The sequence below is a fragment of the Neofelis nebulosa genome, chromosome 12, assembly GCF_028018385.1.
Source record: "Neofelis nebulosa isolate mNeoNeb1 chromosome 12, mNeoNeb1.pri, whole genome shotgun sequence".
NCBI lineage: Eukaryota > Metazoa > Chordata > Mammalia > Carnivora > Felidae > Neofelis > Neofelis nebulosa.
Window position 1 is genome coordinate 88,255,252 of NC_080793.1, and position 24,308 is coordinate 88,279,559.

General features: G+C 46.1%; 1 protein-coding gene and 1 long non-coding RNA gene across 2 annotated transcripts in view; one reads left to right on the plus strand and one right to left on the minus strand.

Annotated features, from left to right (window-relative positions):
- GLIS3 (GLIS family zinc finger 3) overlaps positions 1 to 24,308 on the minus strand; it is a 502,487-nt gene that overhangs the window by 472,977 nt on the left and 5,202 nt on the right. The gene's annotated exons all lie outside the window — the stretch shown is intronic.
- LOC131492131 (uncharacterized) lies at positions 2,367 to 7,897 on the plus strand. Its single transcript, XR_009251888.1, has 2 exons — positions 2,367 to 2,732; positions 6,930 to 7,897. It is a non-coding gene; the product is annotated as an uncharacterized LOC131492131 (long non-coding RNA).

The window sequence follows — 24,308 nt, forward strand, 5'->3', positions numbered from 1 at the left end:
CCCGCCCCCATCTCTCTGAATTCTAATTAAGTCTGAATACACAACGTAGCATTCAAAAATCCCCAGAACCTGTTTCCTCATCCAAGTGGAAGTCCCTCAGGGCACAGTCCCCTAGGCCTGTTTAACATCTCGTGGACGAGGGATATCTAACCTGGAGCCAGCTCGGGAAAAGGTTTAGCAGATACTTGCTGAGAGGAAGTAAACGCACAGCTCAAGACTCCATTATACCACGACGAGGGAGAGATCACCCTTTGATCTTACAATTACAGCAGGTCAGTCGAAATGGAGCGTGTTGCAGGGGCGTCTGGGTGGCTCAGTCAGTTAAGCACTCAACTCTTGATTTCAGCTCAGGTCATGCTCTCACAGTCGTGGGATCGAATCTAACACTGGGCTCGGTGTTGGACATCGAACCTGCTTAAGATTCTCTCTCTCTCTCTCTCCCCCCACCGTCTCCTCCTCTCTGCCCCTCCCCCACTCATGTTCTATTTCAGAAAAATATTTTTAAAAAATGGAGTCTCTTGACCAGATTTTTGTATACCAGTGTTCATAGCACAACAATGCAATATTACTCAGCCTCTAAAAAGAAGGAAATTCTGACACATGTTACAACAGAGATGGGTCTTAAAGACATGATGCTGAGTGAAATAAACCGATCACAAAAAGACAAACACCGTGTGACTTCCGTTATATGAGCCACTTAGAAGAGTCAAACTCATAGAGACAGAAAGGAGAATGAATAACGGTTACCAGGAGAGAACAGGAAGAAGGGAGTTCTTGTTTAACGAGTACAGAGCTTTAATTTGGGATGACGAGAAAGTTCTAGAGATGGATGGTGGTAATGGTTGCGTTACAGGGTGATTATACCTACTGCCACTTAAATGCATACTTAAAAATGGTTAAAATGGTCATTTTTACATCATATACATTTTACCACAATTTTTAAAAAATTGAGTCTACAACCTCAGGACAAAGAACAAGAGAGATCTGGAAACATACTCAGGCTGGAAGCACCTGAAAAAGCAGGAGGTGTGGGGCTCAGTTGGGAAGACGGAGGGGCCGGCATTGGTGTGGAAGATCTGTGTATGTGGGCTTACCCCAACTCTTATGGTGACAAAGTTTTCCCTCCTCCCCACCAAAAGGCAAAGCAAATCCTTCAACGACAACAAACCGGTAATGAGTTCTCTGTGCTCATTCTGGGGGTCCAGCACTAAACGAGATGTGCAGCTCAGCGTCACGTGGGGGAGACACACAGGACACAAACAATCACATATAAACGGAGGCTACAATGGTCAAGGAGGTCAACGGAGGTCAAGGAGGTCAGACGAGGAAGTGATGCATGAGCTGAGTGGGGAGTGGTTGAGATTGACGGTGCAGTGGGTGAAGGTGGAGGGAGTGTGTCCTCGGCAGATAGCACAGCAGGTTTCCAAGACCCGAGCAGAGCACGGGGGCTGAGGGAACAAAGGGGGCAGTGCACTTCTGGGGAGGTGGGCAGGGGACAGACATCAGGGCCAGGGGTCATGTTCAAACACGTGGTCTTGTCCAAACACGTGGTCTTGTCCTCAGAGCAAAGAGGAATCGGTACAGTACTGGGGTGCGGAGGCGGCGTTAGGAGGAGGTTGGGACGCTGTGACCAGATCTGCATTCTGGAAAGAAGGGACAAGAGAGATGTGGGGAGGGCAGGTAGGAGGCCACTTCAACAGGCTGAGGGCCCTAGAGAAGTGCTGGAGGAGACGAAATGCTAGGCAGATCCAGGTGGGATTCAGAACTGGAGATGATCAGGTGTTACGGCATTACAGTTTATAAAAAATTGTTGTATCAATTAAAACAAGAGGTCATCAGACGGATGTGGCTCTGATGCCATGGCTGGCTACATAAGAAAACTAAAATCCAAACCTATAAAGGCTTCAAGGTCACAAAATTAAAACCGCTAAGGACAACCAACACGCACAGCCAACTAGGCTTTGAGCTATAGCCAGTCAATAATCGCCTTACCTTTCTTCTATCTTTTCTCTACTAAAGCCTCTCCCCAAGCTCCTGTTGGTACAGCACTCCTAACCACTTCCAACTTGGTGCTGCCCAGTTTGAATCAACTTTTGCCCAAATACACTCGTAAAATTGTTAATATGCCTCAGTTTATCTTTTTATGGTTCTGATGTCATTAGAGGGAACCAATAGAGAACCCCCACGGCCTCCAGGAGTGACGAGCAGCCACGGGAAGGTACCTGTTGAGCCCCCTTGGGCTCCCTGCTTTGTCGCTACCTCCGGAGGTGATGGGTAAGTCCCTCTCAGATCCTAGCTGCACAGTGTTTGTATTATGAGCTTTCAGACTTTATTTGAGCATTTCTTTTCCTGACCTAGGTCTGGAAACCACCTGGAGTCGGACTGGATCCAGGGTCATACTGGTTCAACTTGGCAACCAGACTGAGACCAGGGTAAAGACTCTGGTGAATAAAATTTTGTTTTAAGGCTGAACCAAAAGGTTAACCTAACCAAAGAGAATTTTGAATTACAGTGACCACAGTGGAGAACCTTTAACCTAGAGAAGCTTATCCATTTAGGAGATGCCCTAGAGAAAATGGGGTCTCAGCCAAGGACTCACTATAAAAAGTAGACAGAAGTTTATTTATCCCCCTCTACAGTTTCTGTGACCAGGATGAGACCCACTGGGACACCTCACATGCTTCGGAGCCTGTAGATGGGATCCTGGGAAAACTGGCACAACGCAGGAAAGGGTGAGAATTCCTACCAAAGTCAACTCTTCCAGATCTCCACCTGTGGTGCCTGGTTGTGAGGGGAAGGTAACATTTCACACTGTCACTCCCTTCCCAAATTCACATTGACAGGCAAAACACACACACACACACACACACACACACACACACACACACACACAAAACAAAACAAAACAAAACAAAACAAAAATAACATTTGTAAGAATAAGATCTTTGAATTGTGACTCGTGGATTTACCTTTGGGAATGCATCATTGCGGACCCCTACTCTCCTAGGGACAGTGACTACCTCTCGTTTGTCCTGTTTGTGTTGAGAACTTGGCTTCAGTTGGTTAAGCAGCTGACCTCAGCTCAGGTCATGATCTCACGGCTCATGAGTTCAAGCCCCACATCGGGCTCTGTGCTGACAGCTGGGAGCCTGGAGCCTGCTTTGGATTCTATGTCTCCCCCTCTCTGCCCCTCCCCTGCTCACACTCTGTCTCTCTCCCTTTCAAAAATAAACATTTAAAAAATTAAGATAAAATATAATAAAAAATTGTTTCTTAAAGACGGCAGCAAGTTATCTGTTCAGATGGCTTTAAACGTTTTTACCAGTATTTGGAGAGATCTTTAAGATTTTCACCTATTTTCCAAATAACCCTCCATTTTGTTTTCTTTTTCTTTCCTTCTGGTACGAATCCCCTCACTGGATTTTATATTTCAGGGATGGTCCTCACTTCCTAGAGAAGGTTGGGAGGCCCCAAAATACGGATGAACAAAATTATGGGTTGCACTCCATCCACGGGTAGGGTTTCCTCTTTGCTGCCAGCTCTCAGGGGAACCGTCTAAATCTTTTCTTCCTTTGGCTATCTTTGGGAGGGACTCTGGATCCTGGGAGGACTGTTTCTTCTATACCTCTTTAGGGGTACCTCTTGCATCCTTGGGGTTGTTCAGGAAACCTGACAAGAGATTCAAGAGAATTTAAAATAACTCTATGGGCAGAAGCTGGCCAAATTGGAAGCTCTGGTACTCAGAGCCTAAGAGGAAGGTTTTTTTAAAGGCCTTCTCCCCTAAGTTAAATGAAACTATGTACCCAAGGGAAAGAAAACCATTCCAAAGACTAACAGCTCTAAATCTAGAATCTAGAAGCCTGTGATGTCCATCTCAGTTGAACATCTTCTTCCTGATTCAGAGAAGCAAACTGAAGGTAATATAGTTGGATGGGGGGTCAGCCTTGAGATCACTGAGGTTACAACCCAAGTCTAGGAGGAATTAAAAACAACTGTACTCGTCTTACATATCAAGTCTTTACAAGAACGGAAATACTGCTCTAGAAAGAATTCAAAGCCCCCCACCCTCATCGTTTTTACCAATCCCAAAACCTTCCCTATTCACCTCCAAAGGCTTGCAAGTATTGTCAATTTCTTGATTTAGGATCAAAAGTCCTTAGCGGAACTTGTATTCTTTCCCTGTGCTTTGAGAAGTCAATACTGTACCAACCTTCCCTAGGAACTGAGGGCCATCTCTGAAATACAAACTCCAGTGAGGGGATTCTTATCAGAAGGGAAAGAAAAAGGAAAAGAGGAAAGGGGTGCTATTTGGAAAATAGGTGAATTAAAAATCTTAAAGATCTTCTCTACAAATACTGGTAAAAATGTTAAAGCCATCTGAACACAAGATAAACTTACTGTTTATCTTGTGTTCAAAAAACACAATTTTATGTATTGATTTTTTTAATGTTTATTTTTGAAGGAGAAAGAGACTGGGCACGAGCATGGGAGGGGAAGAGAGAGGGAGACACAGAATCTGACACAGGCTCCCAACTCCAAGCTGTCAGCACAGAGCTCAACGCGACCCACAAGCCATGAGATCATGACCTGAGCTGATGTCCACCGCTTGACCGACTAAGCCACCCAGGCTCCCCAAGAAACAATTTTAGATCCAATTGTTCTCTTATAAACTAGTGACTTTTACATTAATAATGCCCGTTTCATGGCTAAAACTTTAAAACAAAAGCTATAGGTCTCTGTTTATATTTGTCTCTATGTTTATGTATATCGATGTATGTATTTTACTGATGTGTGATATTTTTCTACCACATTGGCATTGCCAACATCAACTTGTAAAGGGCTCTATTTAACTGGCTTAAAGACAAACAACCTCAAGGACAGAAAAGCACTCTACAAATTAAGTATGTTCTCAGAAATATAAACACTAACCCAAATGTTTTTCAAGGTCACACCATCTGAGATAATCAACAAATGAAATTTTCAAGAATACTGATGCTTTACTGTATGTGTACTTAAAAATAGTTTCCAGGGCACCTGGGTGGCTCAGTCAGTTAAGTGTCCAACTTAAGCTCAGGTCATGATCTCATGGTTCATGAGTTCGAGCCCCGTGTCAGGCTCTGTGCTGATAGCTCAGGGCCTGGAACCTGTTTCAGATTCTGTCTCTCTCTCTCTCTCTCTCTCTCTCTGACACCCCCCCCCATGCTCTATCTCTCTCTCTCTCTCTCTCTCTCTCAAAAATAAGTAAACATTAAAAAAGTATATTTTTTAAATAGTTTCCAAAATGTTTCTGGTAACTTGAAACAAAAGTATACTGAAATAAGTTAAATGATGGATATTCACTGAGTATCTCAGATCATTTCCAGATAAGATAAAATAATGAAACATTACTGAACACAGTTTTTATCTACTTTTGGCTTCTTATTACAGAGAAAGTAAAAACATTTGGGTGTGTTAATAAACATGTCCTCTGCATCACTGAAATGATGTACTACTGAGGAAGCATATGCTTCTAGAAATCAAGAAATATACTCATGAATCTGCCAATACAAAGAATGCTGATTTCTTACTTTTCACTAGAAATTAAGGATCCTAAGGGTTAAAAACTCTAATTAATATGGAATTGTTAACTACTAGAAATAATAAGGGAAAAACTCCGTATGCAAGGAAAGTAAAATGTGTTTTGGCCAAGAAAAGGTCAGGAAGTATGAAGATGCTTTTTTGTTAAGGGAAATGAAAGGAATTTTTCCCTAAACTAAAAGCTGGTTCCTTCAGAATGGGAAAGAGGAGAACAAAGGACAAACTGAATGGATTATGGAAAGCTGGGAACAGAGAGACAGAGGGAATTTTTACCTTGTGTACTGAAGCTGGCCAAAACTAAATTGTTATTCCAAGGGTTTTAAACGTAAGCTTTAATACAATAGGGTACTTATGTAAAACTAAAAAGTTTCTTTCATGTACCTAAAGGACAAAGTTGTCCTAAACTCTTAGTCTGTTCTTGACAATGAGAAATTGTGAAAGGACTTCCTTTACCTTGTAAGTAACACACCTGGAAAACAAAGCTTTCGTGTTTTCCTAATTTAATTTCCTGTGCTTCGTGTTGCCTTTATCAGGTCTTTGATGCCTTAAGAAAACTGAGTCTTCTCAGTATTCGAAGAGCTAAAGCTTTCCTCACAACTATGTAACCTTCTGTATTTGCCTTTGAAATGTTCTGTCACTTTGGTGAAATAGATAATTGAGTATATTCTTTCACAATGGTCTGTGATCCTACTTCCCAAAATCAAATTCTACGTAAAGACTTTTTGACCTGGAAGTAAGTTTGGGATTTTCTAGAAGGTCCCTGGAACATTTCAAAAGATTTGTTGTCTCTCCTCATAAAAAGACAGATATTAATTAGGTAACTAATTAGCCTTATTTGCTGTTAAATTACATGAGAAGCACTGTCAAGTAAGAAGTAATAATTATGTTATATTTGTATGCATATAGGTTATTAATATAAGTGTTCCAGGGGCGCCTGGGTGGCTCAGTCGGTTAAGCATCCGACTTCGGCTCAGGTCATGATCTCATGGTCCGTGGGTTCGAGCCCCATGTCGGGCTCTGTGCTGACAGCTCAGAGCCTGGAGCCTGCTTCCGATTCTGTGTCTCCCTCTCTCTCTGACCCTCCCCCGTTCATGCTCTGTCTCCGTCTCAAAAATAAAAATAAACATTAAAAAAATATATATACATACATATATATAAGTGTTCCAGCAATTATATAAAATTCCTAGAAATCTGATATATGTCCTGGTATAAATACTATCACTTACAATTCTAGTTATTATCTCAAACCGTGTATGCCACAGAAATAACCAAATTTTCTTGTTGACAGCATTATAATGAACTTTGAACAACTCTTTAACCATGGCCATTTTTAAATCTTTTTTCCCTTACAGAAACTTACTTTTCTACTCTGATGCTTTTGCAAATAAATGTTCCTACAAAAGTGCTTCTTCATCTTCCAGACGACTCATGGGAAGGACTCTAACAAGTACAAGTTTATGATAACTTCCAGACCACACCACTGAACTGAGTAAGAATTGGCAGAGCTCTAAGGGAAAGACTGACAGTTTCATAAAACTAACAAAAGATCAAGATCAACAAGAATTAGTTACATTGGACTGAATGAACTGATAAAGATGATTTTATAATTTTTATGACTTTTGTTTGAAACACTGTAGTGTTGTTTTTCTAGAGTTAGGAAAATCTGTCTTTTCTCTTAAACTATCATTAGTTTGGTAAAATGTACCTTTGTAAACAAAGATGAAACATTTATCTTTTCTCCTTATCTGATTCCTCCAGAATTTGGAAACTCCATTCTTATTTTCATGGAAATACAGTTATTTGCTTAAGTTCAATAAGAATCTGTTCTCCTTGCAAGAGGACACAATTGGAAACATTGGTTATATGACCAAGACTTTGATGAAATGTCATATTTAAGAATATGCATAAAATCAGATGTGAGAAGATTGTTTGAAGGAACTAAAGTTGACTTATGGAGCCAAAAAAGTCCCTGGGAACAAAGAGCCTGGCACCTTGCTTATTACAGAGTTCTCAGCAACCTTAGCAGGTGAGTAAGGCAGGTCACTTCCTGGCAGGCCCAGGAACTTCAAGATATCCTGGGGACCTCATGAAGAGAAGAATTCACCCAAACAGATAGGTATTGCAAGTGAAGTCTGATGGTGAGTTCTTGGCGTGGCTTCTTAGCCTGGAGAGGCTATAAAAGTCCTATCTAAGACTCCCTGTGAAAAGTTCCAGCAAAGCAGATTTTTAAAAGGTCTAATATGGTCAATCGCTATTCTTGCTGCACTTATGTAAATAATCAGGCCAACTTTAATAAGATTAGATTTATTATGCAAACAAATTAGTCTTACTGTAATTATCTTTATTAGAAATAGGGGCGCCTGGGTGGCTCAGTCATTTAAGTGCCCGACTTCGGCTCAGCTCACGATCTAACAGTTTGTGAGTTCGCGTCCCACGTCGGGCTCTGTGCTGACAGCTCGGAACCTGGAGCCTGTTTCAGATTCTGTGTCTCCCTCTCTCACTGTCCCTCCCCCACTCACACTCTGTCTCTCTCTCTCTCTCAAAAAGAAACATTAAAAAAATTTTTTTTAAAGAAATGAGGGTGATGTAGAACAAACACTGTTTCAGTAGAGGATTATAACACAACCTATAGATATCAGATTCGACTCCTGTTCATTGTGTGTGTGTATATATATATATATATATATATATATATGTGTGTGTGTGTGTGTATATATATATATATACGTATATACGTATATACACGTATACACGTATATATATATGTATATATGTATATATATATAAAATATCCCCTGTTTTCTCCCACCCTTCTGATTTGGATCATAGAGGCTGCCCTTGAAGAGCCTTATAAGGAACCATACCTCAGGCTCTCCCCACAACCCGACAGCAGCCATACTTTACGGATTTGAACCTTGGGTCCCATCCCCCAAATGAAAGGGACTCATTCAGACTCTTGGATCTGCATACCAGCTGGAGATCTTAAATTAAAATTAACTAGGGAGGTTCCTTCCCAGAATCAGACAACATCTTGAGACAGACAGCTCTCCCAAGGTCATGAATCAAGATTTTCAACCCCAATATGAAACTTTTACTCCTTTCGCCTTTTTGCTCCTTGCTTCCTCTCTGTGTTAACGCACAGGAAGGCAACACTCCTTCATTCTGGCAGCTGTCACTGAATCTACTGCTGAGTCCACAGCTGTACAACCAAAGTCCCCAAACACTCTTGCTAAAGTGGGTTTTTTTTTAATGTTTATTTATTTATTTTGACAGAGAGAGGGAGAGAGAGAGAGAGAGCACGCACACAAGTGGGGGAGAGGCAGAGGAGGAGAGGGAGAAAGAGTCCCAAGCAGGCTCCACTCTGTCTGTGGGGAGCCTGATGCGGGGCTCGATCCCAAGAACCAGGAGATCATGACCTGAGCCGAAATCAACAGTGGGAAGCTTAACCAACTAAGCAACCGAGTTGGTCACCCAGGTGCCCCAAGGTGGTTTTGGATAACAGAATTGCTTTATGTTACTTACTGGATGAACAAACAGGAAGCTGGATCATTGTTGTACCTGGACCATTACCTCCGGTACTGCAACACATACAAGAAATTAACAAGTCACTTGGTTAAAACAGGTGGATGACCCCCACCTCGTGTACATTCTTTGATTTATTTGATATCGGCCGGGTGGTTCGTGGAGGCCCTGGCTAAGGAGGAAACTTCAGGCTCTTGGTACCAGCCTCCCAACAGTCATCACTGGAGTCTCCCTGGAGCACCGGGTTCTCTCCAAGGTCCTAAATGCATGTTCACAGCCATCCGCAGTATATCACATGGTCTCTCTGAGCGTGGAGAAATAGAAAAAGGGTAAGCAACCAGATGAACAAGATGAAAAACAATTCTTCCACAGATCTGCCCTCACAACTTAGGAGTGTCACAAGGACACGAGAGCCACTTAACTCTCACGGTGACTGGAGAGCGGCGCGCATACCAACTTTCTGGTCAATCTCTCATGGATGAGAGGATGGCCAAAAGAGGGAAAGTGTTTAATTAAACAAGGACAGTAGACCAATAATGCTCTCAGGCCATGGCAGCCTACATGAAAAGCAAACCAAAACCTAAGCCTCTAAATGCCTCAAAGTTATAAAATCAAAATGCTAAAAGCCACCAATCATGAACAGCTAACTAAACTCTAAGCTACAGCCAATCAATTAACTTTCTTACACTTTTCTATTACCTTAATTTTCTTCCTCATGTTCCCCAAACTCCTGTTGGTGAAACACTCCTAATCACTCTTGGTTCAGCACTGCCTGATCCAAATCAATCTGTGTTCAAATAAACTCGAGATGTTTAATATGCTTCAGTTTACCTTTTAACAAAATAGATATTTGGTCTTCATCCCTGTTCCCAGCACAGAGTCCCTAAAGCCCTTAAAATTTTCTCCTAAATGATAAGCCTAAAGGTGTCTTTTGCTGTGTTAATGAAGTGACTTTCGGACCACACCTAAGGATGGGGCCGGCTGCCAGGAGAATCGAGCCTGTGATTGGAAGGCTGGACCTTTTAGTCCCTTCCTGGGCCTCTGCAGAGGAAAGAGGGGCTGAAGGCTGAATCAACTGGCAAAGGCCGATGACTTCATCATTCATGGCCGTGTAACGAACTCTCCACGAAAACCCAAAAGGATGGGGTTCAGAGAGCTTCTGGGCTGCGGCTGAATCTGGGACCTGGGGAGCCTGGCTTGCTCGGAGAGGGCTCAGAAGCTCCTCACCCCTTCCCCATACCATGTCCTCTTGGCCTCCTCCATCTGACTGTTCCCGAGTTATAACTTTTTATGATAAACCTAGAATCTAGTAAGTAAAATGTTTCTCTGAGCTCTGTGAGCCTCTCTAGCAAACTAACTGAACCCAAGGAGTAGGTCACTGGAACCTCCAATCTACAGTCAGCTGGTCAGAAGCGCAGAAGCTGGGCTTGTGACTGGTATCTGAATTGTAGGGGAGACAGTCTTGCAGGACTGAGCACTTAGCCTGTGGGATCGTACTCCCTCTCCAGGTAGGTAGGATAAGGACTGAGCTAAATACCCAGCTGGGTACCCAGCCGGTGCCTGAGAACTGCTTGTCACTGAGGGAGGGAAAGGGAACCCACAATGGAACTGGGTGCAGAATCAGGAGGTACGAGCGATGAAAGAGAAGGAAGGGTCTCAAATCTATCTGAGCTTTGTGTTTTGTGACACTAGATGGATGGGGCCTTCAAACTCACTGACTAAAGGTGTGATCGGTGTGACCACACTGCAGCACTCCAGGATACACCCTCCACCTTGAAGTCAATGCCGGTGGTGTCCCCTGGACTTGTGCACAAGCAGCTACCCCGTGAGACATGTGACCCACAGACAAGACGTGGTTGCCTGACCTGGGCCCAATTCCCCCCTACCGTTTTCCTCCTAGTGCACCTGACGGCCATCATCAATGAAACCTGTGCCCAAAGCCCAATGGAATCAAGTGTTTCATGTTTCCCTGTTCAAGTTAAACCCCACCCACTGAAATCACATGACGAGCCTGGCCTTTCAGAGGGATCTGGACAAAAGGAAAGCAGGAAGAGGAAAGCCTCTGTGTGCACATGACTCACGCTGGAGGCATGCTGGAGGGCTGTCTGCTCTCTCCCCACTCATCGCTGCCGTCAACGTAATGCTCACATAGCCCAGCGCGTATGGTTTTCTGGACATGTGGCCTGTGGCTGGGAAGAGCCGTGGATGCTGCTACTCCCGGGCCAACAAGTCACACTCCACAGAATTAACCGGAAGCCCAAGACGGCCTCACCCCTTGCAGCTTGAGAAGGCTGGAGCAAGGAAACAAAGAGCTCTTCAGGCCTCCCCCAGAGACTCCAAGGCAGCCCAGATGACACCAGGGCCCCTAAAGAATGAGGGGGCCACGCCTCTGCCAGGGGTTCCAGTCGAGTAAAGCCAGAGAGGAACCCACTCTACCCAGTAACTGGCAGCAGGGGGAGGTGTTCACACCTCAGAACATCACAGCAAAACAGACGGCACTGGGTGGCATCCAGGGAACCTCACCTGCCCTTCTGCCCTTCTGCCTCCCCCCTGCTCACCTCTGCAGACAAGTATACCGGGGCTCTGCCCCACACCCTGATCCACTGGCAGATCAGCCCCCGTGAAGCGGGGACACCCAGAGAAGCCAAGCCCTGGGTCGCAAGAAAGATGAAGCCTCCTGAATCCTGAAACCAAATGAGACTACGTGTGTCAAGAAGTAATCTACAGGGGCGTCACTGTGACGTCGGGTTGGAATCCTGCTCTATCTTTGGCTGTGGGACCTGGGAGGAGATTCTTAACCTTTCTGTGCCTCAGTTTTCTCATCTGTGAAAGGAGGATGATGGTGAGTAGCTCTATCGGATGGTGAGTAGCTCTATCGCGCAGAGCACTGTGAGGATACAAAGTGTCAGACCAGCGCCTGGCACGTGGGAAGCAAACATCATCATCCAGCAAGAGTGTCTCCTATTATTATTCTTTTAGGACAGGAGTCTGACAAGCTGCTCCGAGGCTACAAGCAGCAGGCTGACAGAGTGCAGTTCCTGCCTGCTTCCCGTAAGCTCCGGCCGCCACCATGCGTGAGGGGGTGCCGAGCGCCCCCGGGGAGGACAACGTTTTGTTACAGAGGCTTACGATGATGGATACGATTCTCAACTCTTGCCTTTTGCCAAGCTATAGCTTTAACACTTAAAGAAGTGGCCTGAGCCTTTCTCATTTCCCCCAATAAATATATTGAACAGCTGTGTGGGGTCAAGAAGTTTTCCATCTCCATAGGCCTGTCTCCTTGACTGTAAACCAAAAGCTCTCTGAAGTCCCTTCCAGCAGCCACATTCTAGAAGGGCCCTTGACGCCAGGTGTTCATAAAGCCAGCCAGGGACCTCTGCACTTGTGTGTGAAGTTCCCCTTTTCCCACTGAGGGTCTTTGCTTTTTCGTCTTGTGTCTAGAAATCAACATTTCAACGTTGCAGTAAGAGTAACTCTCCAAATTTATAAACGTGACAGCTAAAAAAAGATACCTCTGAATGGTAAAATGCTTCCCAATAGGTATTTCTAGTACCTCACAATTTGTCCTGGGACTAAGTGGTGTCCAGGAGCCTGTAAGAGTCACCGTAACCCCACCTACCCCATCCTCGGTGAGGAAGTCCAAAGGCCATAAACATTTACCAGTAAGAATGTGCCAGATGCTGTGGCCAGCCCCTCCTTCTCTCTCTCTGCAGAGTCCCATCACAGTGGATTATAGCACTGAGGGGTCAGAGAGAACTTTAAAGTTTGTCTAGTCTGACCACCTCCCTGATACAAAAACCTCCTCTGTAACATCCCCACATCTTCCCTGTGCTTAAGCGTCTCCAGAGATGGGAGCTCGCAACCTTTATAATTTATTAGTTTTTGCATCTTTTCAACAAGTGGCTAGGTGCTGCTAATCCAGCGATGAAGCAGATTGAAACAGTCCCTGCCCTCAGAGGGCTTATGGTCTAGACGGAGATACAGGGGAGTAAAGGAATGCGGTGAAATATTCATCTTTGTGCTTTTGTTTTCCACACTTCCTTGAACAGCACCTTCCCCCGGGTCGACCAAAGGTTTTCACGTATCTTTGATGAACATGGGAATTATTTCAGCAGAAATGCTAATAGACAGAAACAGTTAGAACTCACTTTTGTGATGTCCAGCATAGGCTCCAGAAGCCCACAGAAAAAAGTTTTGAAAGACAAATCATTTTGATTCATGTCTGGATTCTGCCCAGAGAAGAAAGGCTCCCAGAAATCAGGAGTCTGGGTCTCAGGCCGGGAAGGTGAAGAATCACCAAGCTTTGGGGTACATCAGAAACCCCGGCGGGCCAGTGTAGACACAGGCTGCCGCCGGCACCCACCCAGAGTTTCTGACCCTGCAGGCCTGGGGGGAGTCTCTGCACCACGAGAACCTTCCTAGGTGACGCTGCTGCTCCAGGGACCACGCTTTGACAGTGGACGGGAAAGAGAAAGATCCAGGTTCAGGTCCCGGGGGACTATGTGTGACCCCCCCCCCCCCCCCCGCCTGGGCGGAAAAAACACAGTGGCCACGGGGTGGAAGCTGATGCCTGGGGAGAGGGTGGAGCTTGCTGAGAAGAAGGACCAGACTCGGGATCATCCAGGGAAAGAAGTGGCATCAATAGTGAGAAACGTTTCGTCGTCACCCACCAACGGCACCGGAGAGGGGCCGGGGGCGGGGGGGTGGAGCCAAGCCAACGTCTACAGACCATCGGCTGCCATCCGAGCCAGGACTGAATGTCACATCAGCTGTTCCCCCCACTGCTGTGCGGTTAGGACGCTCTACTGACCGCTCCCGCACAACAGCCTGAGACGGTCTGGCACAAAGGGGGCTGCCTTGTTGCCCTGGACCGTCTTCTGCATTCGCTTCCTAGAGCGAAGGTCAACTGACTAGCACAAACAGTGCAGCTTGGAACAACAAAAATGTATTCTCCTCCAGGTCTATAGTCTACAAGTCCAGAGTCACGTTGCAAGCAAGCCCTCGTCCCTCTGAGGGCTCTTAGGATTCTTCCCTACCTCTTCCAGCCTCCAGAGGCCCCAGACGTTTCTTGGCTTGTGGTGGCACAACCCTAATCTCTGCCTCCGACTTCACATGGTCTTATTCTCTAGGTTTATCCGTGTCCTTTCCTCTTCTTGTAAAAACTCCAGCCATTAGATTTAAAACTCATCCGATCCAGGATGACTTCATCTTAATGTAACTAATTACACCTGTAAAGACTATTTCCAAAGAAGGCCTATTCTAAGGTTCCAGGTGTACATCAATTTGAGGTCGGGGGGGTGAACTGAATCCAATCGCAGAACTTCCCTCACCCCCCTTTGCAACAGCTCAGGACACTTATTATTCAAGGACACGCCCCTTGAAATAGAAGGTGGGATTCTTGACAGATAGAAAGTAGGATCCAGAGAAGTGATTCAGCGGCAGGAAAACCCCTCAAACCTGCACCTGGGTGGGAGCTGGTCAGCAGTAAAGCCCACGTGTTACACAGTTACGAGTGCGTGTGACAGGTGATGATGAGGAGTGTGGAGGGGGGGAGCTGCGGGGACACAGAAGGCAGGCACTGAACACAGACTGGGGTGTGAGGCACGGCTTCCTGATACTTAGAAAGTCTCAGGTGAGATCTGAAGGATAAACAGGAACTCCTCAGAGGAAAGTCTGGGTGGGAAAAGAGACAGTGGGGAAGAGTGTTCTGGAAAGGGGGAACACCTGGGCAAAGACTTAGACGTGATGGAGAAATATCATTTATTCCAGGAGCTCAAGCACATTCAAACTGGCTGGCTTGTAGCCTGGTGCAAGGGGGCGGGAGGTGGGGGGCGACTGGGGGACTGAAGTGTGAGCCCCTGGCTTTCACCTCTTGAAGTCACACAGAATGACCCCAACCATGCTTCAACTCGAAAATCCTTATGTCCTTCTAGCACTTTAAAGACATATCTCTTATTATCTTTAAATATTCTCTTTTCCAAGTTAAGTACACTTATTTACTCCAAGGATTTCTCGTATACTTTGGAGTCCCATCTCAATCCTGACTGTCCTGAAGTCCCGCGAGAACACTCCAGCTTGTCTACATTTCTCCAGGCAGAACCCCTAAATGGAAGAAAAAACGCCAACCCGACATCGCAGGATCCGTGTTTACCGATGGCACCTTTCCTTCCTAGACCTGGGTGTACAACTGAGGCAGGTCTTTGCAGCAAAGATGCTAAGGACCTCAATGTCCACCATTAAATTCTTCCTCTTTACTGCACCCCAGATTTTAGCTAAGCACATGGTTGGCCAACTAGAGCCTAACCCCCGCCTTCTTTGTATCTGAGTATGTGACTGTGTGGCTTAACCACGTGACTAAGTTCTGGTCCACACAATCTTCTTTTTTTTTTTTTTTAATGTGAAATTCATTGCCAGATTGGTTTCCGTACCACACCCAGTGCTCGTCCCAACCGGTGCCCTCCTCAGTGCCCATCACCCACTTTCCCCTCCCTCCCACCCCCCATCTTACTAACAAAGCCATTTATTCTGGTCTTCCTGCCTCCCCTGCTGGCGGGAAAGAGAGACAGCTGTAGCAGCCCTGTGTTCAGAGACGGAGGAGAGCAGAGAACACCAGCCCGTCTGGGTCTCTGGATGACTTCCTGAGGCAGAGAGCAGTGTACTCACCCTAGATGGCCCAGCCACCTCGGACCGTTACATGAGGCAGAAAGAAATTTCCATAACCTCTGGGCCACTGTAACAACAGCAGGGGTCATCCTCATGTGGACCCCACTGCCTTCGGGGTTTGTCCACGTAGGTATTCAGGAAGCAGCATCCGCTAGGCACCTGGCACCTGACCCATGGCAGTATCATTATTTCTGAGATGGGCAGTATATTGTCCTTTGTTCACAATCTGTCTCGTGACAGCAGGAAACCGGGTTCAATGTTAGTCTTTTCAGCTCCCTGTTGGGCCTTGTGACACTGGTCACGAGCTCGGTGGCCACTGCTTCATCTAGGCTGCCTCCTTCGATCCCCAGAATAACTTTACGAAACAGGTTGCTACTACTCTCCGCTTACAAATTTAAAAAAACTAAGCCTTTAAAAAAAAATGATTTCAATTTTCTTAAGAATCAGCAAATAATATAATCTAAAAAAGATAGCGAGGGGCGCCTGCGTGGCTCAGTCAGTTAAGAGTCTGACTTTCGGTTTCAGCTCAGGTCATAATCTCGTGGTGGGATGGATCCCCACATCAGGCTCCACACTGGAAGTGGGGAGCCTGCTTGGGATTCTCTCTCTTTCTCTGCCCTCCCCTGGTCGCTCGATCTCTCTCTCCCTCTCTCTCTCTCTCTCTCTCTCTCTGCCCCTCCCCTGCTCGCTCGGTCTCTCTCTCTCTTTCTCTCTCTCTCTTTCTCTCTCTCTCTGCCCCTCCTTTGTTCACTCGGTCTCCCTCCCTCCCTCCCTCTCTCTCTCTCTCTCTGCCCCTCCCCTGCTCGCTCGGTCTCTCTCTCTCTCTCTCTCTCTCTCTCTCTCTCTCAATAAATATTTACAAAAAGTAAAAGAGACAGCAAGAAATCGCTAACATTTTCTGAACAGTTGACAGTGACAGAACAAGATCTTGCTCTGTGACCTCCCCATTCGGCTCTGAATTAATTTCCCAAATTCAATCCACTGAGCAACAGGCCTTCTGCTCCGTGGAAGAAAACATGCTGCTTTTGGTCAAACAAGTTCGAGGACTACAGCGTAATAGGGACATTCACACTATGCATTTAAATATTTAAGTCTCTGATAAGGCCTGCAGAAAAAAGACCTGACCGACTTGATTTAAACACGAATGCTTCCCAAAGGAGACCCTTTTATTCAAGAAATGCCATTAACTTCCTCCGGGACTTGGAGCAGGGCTGCTCTAGACATAACCACAATGCAGTGGGATGGGAGGAACCCTCCTGCTTTACCTGCTGGGATTCCCCATCACTTCCAGATTTTACACCTGATCAGAAATACCTTCCCAAGAGAGATTATGTCATTATAAAGCTCCAAATGATGCTTTACAAAAAAGGTAGAATTCCAGGCAAACCAGGGAAAACTATTTTGCTTTCAAAGCCCTCTTGAATTCCTTAAATCCTACCTGGAATGCTTGTCTGCTCTGCTGACCTTTTAGGGGGAGGAAAGGACTAGATTTACTGTCCAGGCTTAAACACTTAGAAACAGAAGTGAAGCAGGCAACATGAGGTCTCGCAATTCAGGGACTCTGAATTTGAATCTCAGGACAGTTACAGCAAGTATGACACAGCAGTGTGATGTCAGGCGGGTTCAGTCAAATTTAGGAAATGGGAATTGATTCTTGCACAGGTGATTCAAGGGGACAGTTAAAGACCGTCCGCATGGGGTAAGTCCCAGGCAGGCTCTAAATCTTCCATTTCTAAAGGAGCTTTCCGGATTCAATATTCAGACCTTCGACAAATTAAAAAAAAAAAGAAAGAAAGAAAGAAAGAAAGCACGGAACCAGCTCAAAACAAGCAACTGTAAAAACAGGCAGTCCGGGGTGTGCGGATGGACAGAAAAGGCAGGGTTGTCAAGGAGCTGATAGCTGGAGAGGCTGGGAAGCTGGTGAGTGCCCTCTGCCCCCTCCACCCTTCCGGAAATGATTGCAGAGCAAATGCATGCTCATTAACAGCAGGCCTACTGGAGGGCCAGACTTTTCTGGCCCTGTCTGCAATGCCAGGGACCTCGCTCCAGTGTTGTCATGGGGAAGTTACTGCTGTTCTCCTGGCAACAGGTTTCCCCGGTGAACGCCAAACAGGCTGGCCTGGCCCAGCGAGCAGTGGGTCTAGCACAGCATGCTGGCCCCAGGCTGCCTCGCCCACCCCCTCCCTTCACTCGCCCACTCCGCCACCTATGCATGAGGTGGCATCCACTCCTGTGCACGAAGACATGACAGGAGGCCATGTGTATGAGGGAGAAGGGTGTCCACAGCCCTCTCCTGCTTCTGACCTTCAAAGGCCATGGCCAGCCACAGGCAGTCACCCCCATTCCCTTCAACCCACAACTAAAACGAGAACAGCTCTCAGAAGAAAACACCCCTCTCTGCCTGTTTTTACTGGAGAGCTCAGTGCCATAATCAAAACAAATCAGAAGCATAAGAAATACCTCGATGACGAGCGTCGTGATTGAAGTCTATAATACAAAGTGAAAGGAAGCCCTGAGTCAATTAACCTGTGAATTTGATCAATTAAACACAGACAGCTAAACAAAAAGATTCCATTAAAGCAGATCCTTAATGGCTCATAGGGTTGTCGGATTTAGCAAATAAAAATAACCACCAATGCAACTCAGCAAAGCGTCTTGGCTCAAATTGTCTGAAGGGTCCCCTCAACTTCACGTGCTTCCTGTATCCACCAGGCCTGCGGGGGTGGAAAACAGAGGGGCAGAACGCAGTGACCCCAGGGGTGCCCGCACCCCACCCGCCGAGGGGTGGTGCCGACCCAGCCCGTGTCCAGCACCTACCCTGCAGAAACAAGATCTCTTTAGACTTGTCCCACAGGGCTCCAAGAAGTAGAGCCTGGGTCCCCCGTCCTTCACTGAAGTGCCCCATGCTCCCTTCCCCGACCGAGCCAGATGTAAGGGACATGGCTAGGTGGCTGAGTGGCCCTTCCCCTCATCCTGTCCTTGGTGTCTGGATCCAGTTCCAAGAAATTCAAGTAGTTAATACAGCACCATGAGCACCAAATGTGAAAATCTGCTGACTCAGAAAAATCCCTTTGGTGACAAGATGGCCAAGAACAGTAACTGGTGAGTCAGGAGACCTGTGTCTGAAAGCGATGGGCCATGTGATCCTGAGCAAGTCCCTGCACCATTTCCCCATGTGTTATCAATAGAGCACAGCATGTTGTTAAAGCGGGGTCACAACAGCAACAGAAAACAATACTTATCTGGCTCTAGCCCACTGCAAAATCCTCTCCCCGCTCTCATTTCAGGAACCTCCAAACAGTCTCTCAAAATTAGTCCCGTAGCATGCACGGCTTTCCTCATCTTCGGCTCTGGGTCCTTTAAGAGATCCCTGTGCCCAAGGCTCTCCACTAAACCCCTACCACTCGTACAACTGGCATGGCTCCACAGGGCCAAAGCCACCGTGCCACAGCAGGCCACCAATCCTTGGGGTGACAGTCCTGGGTCGGGGCCCTCAATACCTCAGTATCCTTGCTTCCACTGCTGGTGCCTGACCCTGATGTGTGCATCAGGCTGTTTATATAAGCACCATTTCTCTGATTCCTCACACATCCCCTGCAAACTAGCTGTAAGAAGTTCCATTTCATGGAAGAGGAAGGCAAGACTCAGAAAGATTAAGGAGGAAAATCATGCCCATGAAACCTATAAGGGGCAAAACCGGGATGCGGACTCAGGTCCATGTAACTCCAAACCCCACCATTCCATCGAGCCCCCACCTAAGGGAACGTGGGGCTCTAGCAGCTCTGAGTTAACCATCCCAAGTCCTACACAACGTGTGTGGTATTTCCCTTAGTGGGTAAGCCTTTATGACAACAGACAGATGTGCACACAAACTGCACTATAGTTGGTTGAAAGATCTGTGAAAAGAGGTTTACAGAATTACCCGTCACCTATATATATAAATGCTTGTGCAAACAGATTGAGAAAACATTAAATTCCAAGAGAAAAAAAAGACCAAGTTAACAGATAGTTCTCAGGGAACAAACTACACATGATTAATAAATATGTAAAAATCCAGCATTACTAATAAATGTCTTTAAGTGCACCAAAATAAGGTTTTTTTTTAACCTGTGGAATTAGGTTAGAATACTCAAAGTTGGTTACGCCACCAGCTTCTGGGGCACAAGCCGGCACAACTTTCCAAAAGGTGATCTGGCAACTACTTAGCAAGAATCTTTAAAAGCACATATTCTTGGGGCGCCTGGGTGGCTCAGTCCCTTGAGCATTTGATTCGATTTTGGCTCAGGTAATCTCACAGTCGTGAGATTGAGCCCCGTGTCAGGCTCCACGCTGAATATGGAGCCTGCCTGGGATTCTCTCTCTCCCTCTCTCACTGCCCCTCCCTCCCATGTGCACATTCTCTCCCTCTCTCTCAAAATAAATAAACTTCAAAAAAACAAATAAAAGCACATATCCTTTAACACCAAACTCTTCACTGCAGGTCTTTATGCTGAAAGAATCATCAGAAACTTCATAAAAGACTTATCTACAGACATTCATCAAAGCATTAATTATTGTAACAGAAAGCAAAACAATACAGCGTCTAAAAATCAGAAAATGGTTAATTAAATGCAGCCATATGACTGGATACGGTTCAGCTATGAAAATGACAGTCAAAAACTTAATGACAGAAAAGTGCTACCATCATCGTTAATTTCAAAGTAAAAATACAAAATCCTACATACAATATGATAATGCTCTGAGTGTAAAGACCGAAGGCAATATTTTCCAACGATTCTAAACGTTTCAAGTGCCTTCCACAATGATGTGTATTTCATGTGTAACCACAAAAACGTAGCTAACAAAATTTCAGGTGCCTGCAGGTCTTTTTTTTCCCCTAACATGCTGAGTTGGATGAGGGCCTCCAGCATCACCAGACTAAAAGAACATGGTGGGTCCCTCCTGGGCAATCATTTTGGCTCTCCTTCCCTCATATCACAAAGCCAGACAGGTGCTGAACAACATAAATAGTAATAATAATAGAAACAGTAGCAACCGGTTTTGAGGCTTTACTCAGCGGCCAGGTTCTACACTCAGCTCTTTATAAACAGTGTATCATTTAATTCTCCCCAAACCCTAGGAGACCAGCAGTACTCTGTTGGAAAGATGAAGACACAGGCTCAGGGAGAGGAAAACACTTACCCCAAACCTCACAGTTAATGTGAGGCTAAGCAGGGCCTGGAAACCAGATATGACTTTCAGGAACGCTTTGCTCTTTCCCTAATATCTGACCGGTAAGGACTGGAAATTAAATTCATTGGGGGTTTTATGTGTGTGTGTGTGTATGTGTGTGCGTGTGGAAATACAAAAATTATATTTAGCCATAGCATGACTTCTTTTCACAGAAGTCGGGACACCCGATTCTAATCCTGTCTCTTTTCCTGACAAGCCAAGGGACAATGAACAAGTCACATCCCTTCTGAGATTCTCTTACCTTTACGTATGGGAGGTTTCACTTGTTAAAATACAGCTTTCCGGGTCATTCTCCAGACCTACAGAATGCGACCCTCTGGGGTTGAGCCTAGTATATATAATTTAACAGGCTCCCTGGGTTATTCTTATTCAGAAGAGTTACTCTCTGGGCTGATATTTTGGAACCAACATACTAAACAATCTATGAGTTCTCTTTCACATCCACCAGTCAATTACTGCATGGCTAGGGCCTCAAGCCTGAGGTCAAGGGTAGCGATCTGAGATGATGGGCATAATTTTTTTTAATTTTTTTTTTAACTTTTATTTATTTTTGAGACAGAGAGAGACAGAGCATGAACTGGGGAGGAACAGAGAGAGAGGGAGACACACAATCTGAAAGAAGCTCCAGGCTGAGCTGTCAGCACAGAGCCCGACACGGGGCTCGAACTCATGGACCGTGAGATCGTGACCTGAGCCGAAGTCGGACGCCCAACCGACTGAGCCACCCAGGCGCCCCATGAGATGATGGGCATAAGATACTAAAGATGGGCCCACCTGGGATCAGTCTGCAAGAGTAGAACTCAGAGAGAAAAATCAGAAGAAAGCAGTGTGAATACTGGATCTCGGTCCCTGCACCCGAGCCCCAGGGACTAGGGTCTGAACTGCAGGAAAAGAGGTGGAAACAGAGAGTGAAGGAACCAAAGGGATGGCTTCACATGATCACCTAAGGAGTTTTAAAAAGTACTGTTGGGGCGCCTGGGTGGTTCAGTCAGTTAAGCATCCAAATTTGGCTCAGGTCATAATCTCACGGCACATGGGATTATCTACAGACGTTCATCAAAGCGTTAATTATTGTAACAGAAGGCAAAACAATACAGGCGTCTAAAAATCAGAAAATGGTTAATTAAATGCAGCCATATGACTGGATATGGTTCAGCTACGAACCTCTCTGCCACTCCCCATTCTCTCTCTCTCTCTCTGCCCCTCCCCCATTCTCTCTCTCTCTCTCTGCCCCTCCCCCATTCTCTCTCTCTCTCTCTCAAAAATAAATAAAAATATTTTTTAAAAATGTAAAAAGTACTGTTGACTGGGTCCCACCTCCAGATCCTTACTTAATTGGTTTAGGGTATGTGCCTGAGCTGTGGGATTTTTAAAAGCTTCCCAAGTGACTCCATTTTGAAGCTAAGCTTGGGATTCTCACATTAGCAAACGAGACACAAAGCCCTCGAAATCAGGTAGCCTTATGTGCTACAGACATACCCTTAAAACGGCTGAAAATTGATACTTCAAGGACACTCCTGATGAGCTCCCCAGGAAAAAAAAAAATCATCATCTTTTGGGTTAAAGAACAATTGAGACTCTCAATACAAAACTTCCTCAATATATTTAGGGAGATAAACTCAACACCTCAGTCCTGCTTCACTAGCTTGCTCGGCTTACAGGTTTGGCTGCATAGGAAGGATTCAGTCTCCAGGTAGATGAGTCACATGAAGCCTGTGCTGACTGGCTGGGTTTTTCTTCTTCACTGGAGGGAGGGAGTTGATCTGTTGTTTTGTCACTGCCTAGCTAAAGCCAGTGGGAGGGTGCCGCTTAGCACTTAGAGAAAAGGTATCATTTTGAAGTACCGAAGACAGCGGATGAATTGTATTCACGAAATAGATGTTTCGGTCTACTTTTTAATTTGTTCCTGTTTGAGTTAACTGAGAGTTTCATCTTTATTTTTAAAGAATGACATTTACACAGCCGCTCAAACTGCCAATCTGTTACATAAACAGCCTTGTTTTCTAAAAAGCTAGCACCGTCTAGAGGCCAAATCGTGTGCAGCGTTTCGGATTTCTCTTTTCGAGGGGACTCTCTTCAACCTGTTGCCTGTGGCCACTTGTGATGTGCCCCCAGTCCCGAGCAATTAGGGTCAGGTAGCGCAAACTGGATTTGTCACACAGCAGAATTTCCTAAGCCAGGGGAGTGGACAGGGAAGGGAGGACCAGAGTGACAGTGCGAAGCCAGACTGCACTGCAGTGATGGGGCCGGGGGCCCTAGAACCAAAGAAGCTTCTCACTGACCTCAAAAGTTAAGCTTTGGAACCGGGCCCTGGGCTTGGCCAGTGACTTCACCCAGTGACCTGGCTCTGCTACCCATACATCCAGGGAGGAGCCCAACCCTTCGGAATCCAAGCCAGGGCTAAAAGCTGCAGGTCTCCTAAGTTGGTCTCACCAAGCATCAAGACGACAAACAGCGTGCTCAGTTTGCCTTACACACCGTCACACGCCGACTGAAGTATCGGCATCATCGTGGGTACTTGTGGGAAATGCCCAGATCCACAGAAGTAGAACCTGCTGGTGCAGGGCCCGGGAAGCTGAATTTTAACAATCCCTGCACCTGGGGGCTCAGGTTCATTCTCACCAAAGCTCGCAGCAGCTGTTAAGAGCCCCCGGGGTTACCCCGGGGTGGGGATGGGGGTGGGGGGGTAGCTAGGCTCTCTTTCCATAGATCCTGGCTTTTCAACGGAGGAAGGGCGGTGTGTGCAGGGCTGACCTCAGAGCTGCTCGGTTCCCCACGTGTCCCAGAGGCTGACCTCCCCGGAGGGGAGCTTCGCTCTTCCAGGGCTGCAGCTGGCAGCCTTTCCCACTGTCTCCGCTGAACCCGATGGGGCCAAGCCCCTTGCACTGACGTGCCAAGCAGCTAACCTGACCCATTAGTCCTCACTAAGTGATCTGTGCTAATCGGCAAGCTCTGGTCCCCTGGTTCTCAAACCTCAGTGTGCACCAGGAGCACTTGTTAAAATACAGATCACTGGGCTCCGCACCCAGAGTTCCTGACTCAGTAGGTCTGGGAGGAGGCCCAAGAATCTGCGTTCCTTATAGGTTCCCAGAAGATAATGCTGATGCTACTGATCTGGGGACCGCTGGCTCTCAAGTATTTGCTGGATTTTAGAATCACTTAGAAAGCTTTAAAATGTTTTAATGAGCAGGCCACACCCCATCCCAATTCAATCACAGTAACTGGGGGGGGGTGAGACCAAGCTGTCCGCACCTTTTAAATTATCCCAGGGGATTCCAACGTGCAACCAAATTGGAGAATCTTAACACCGTTTC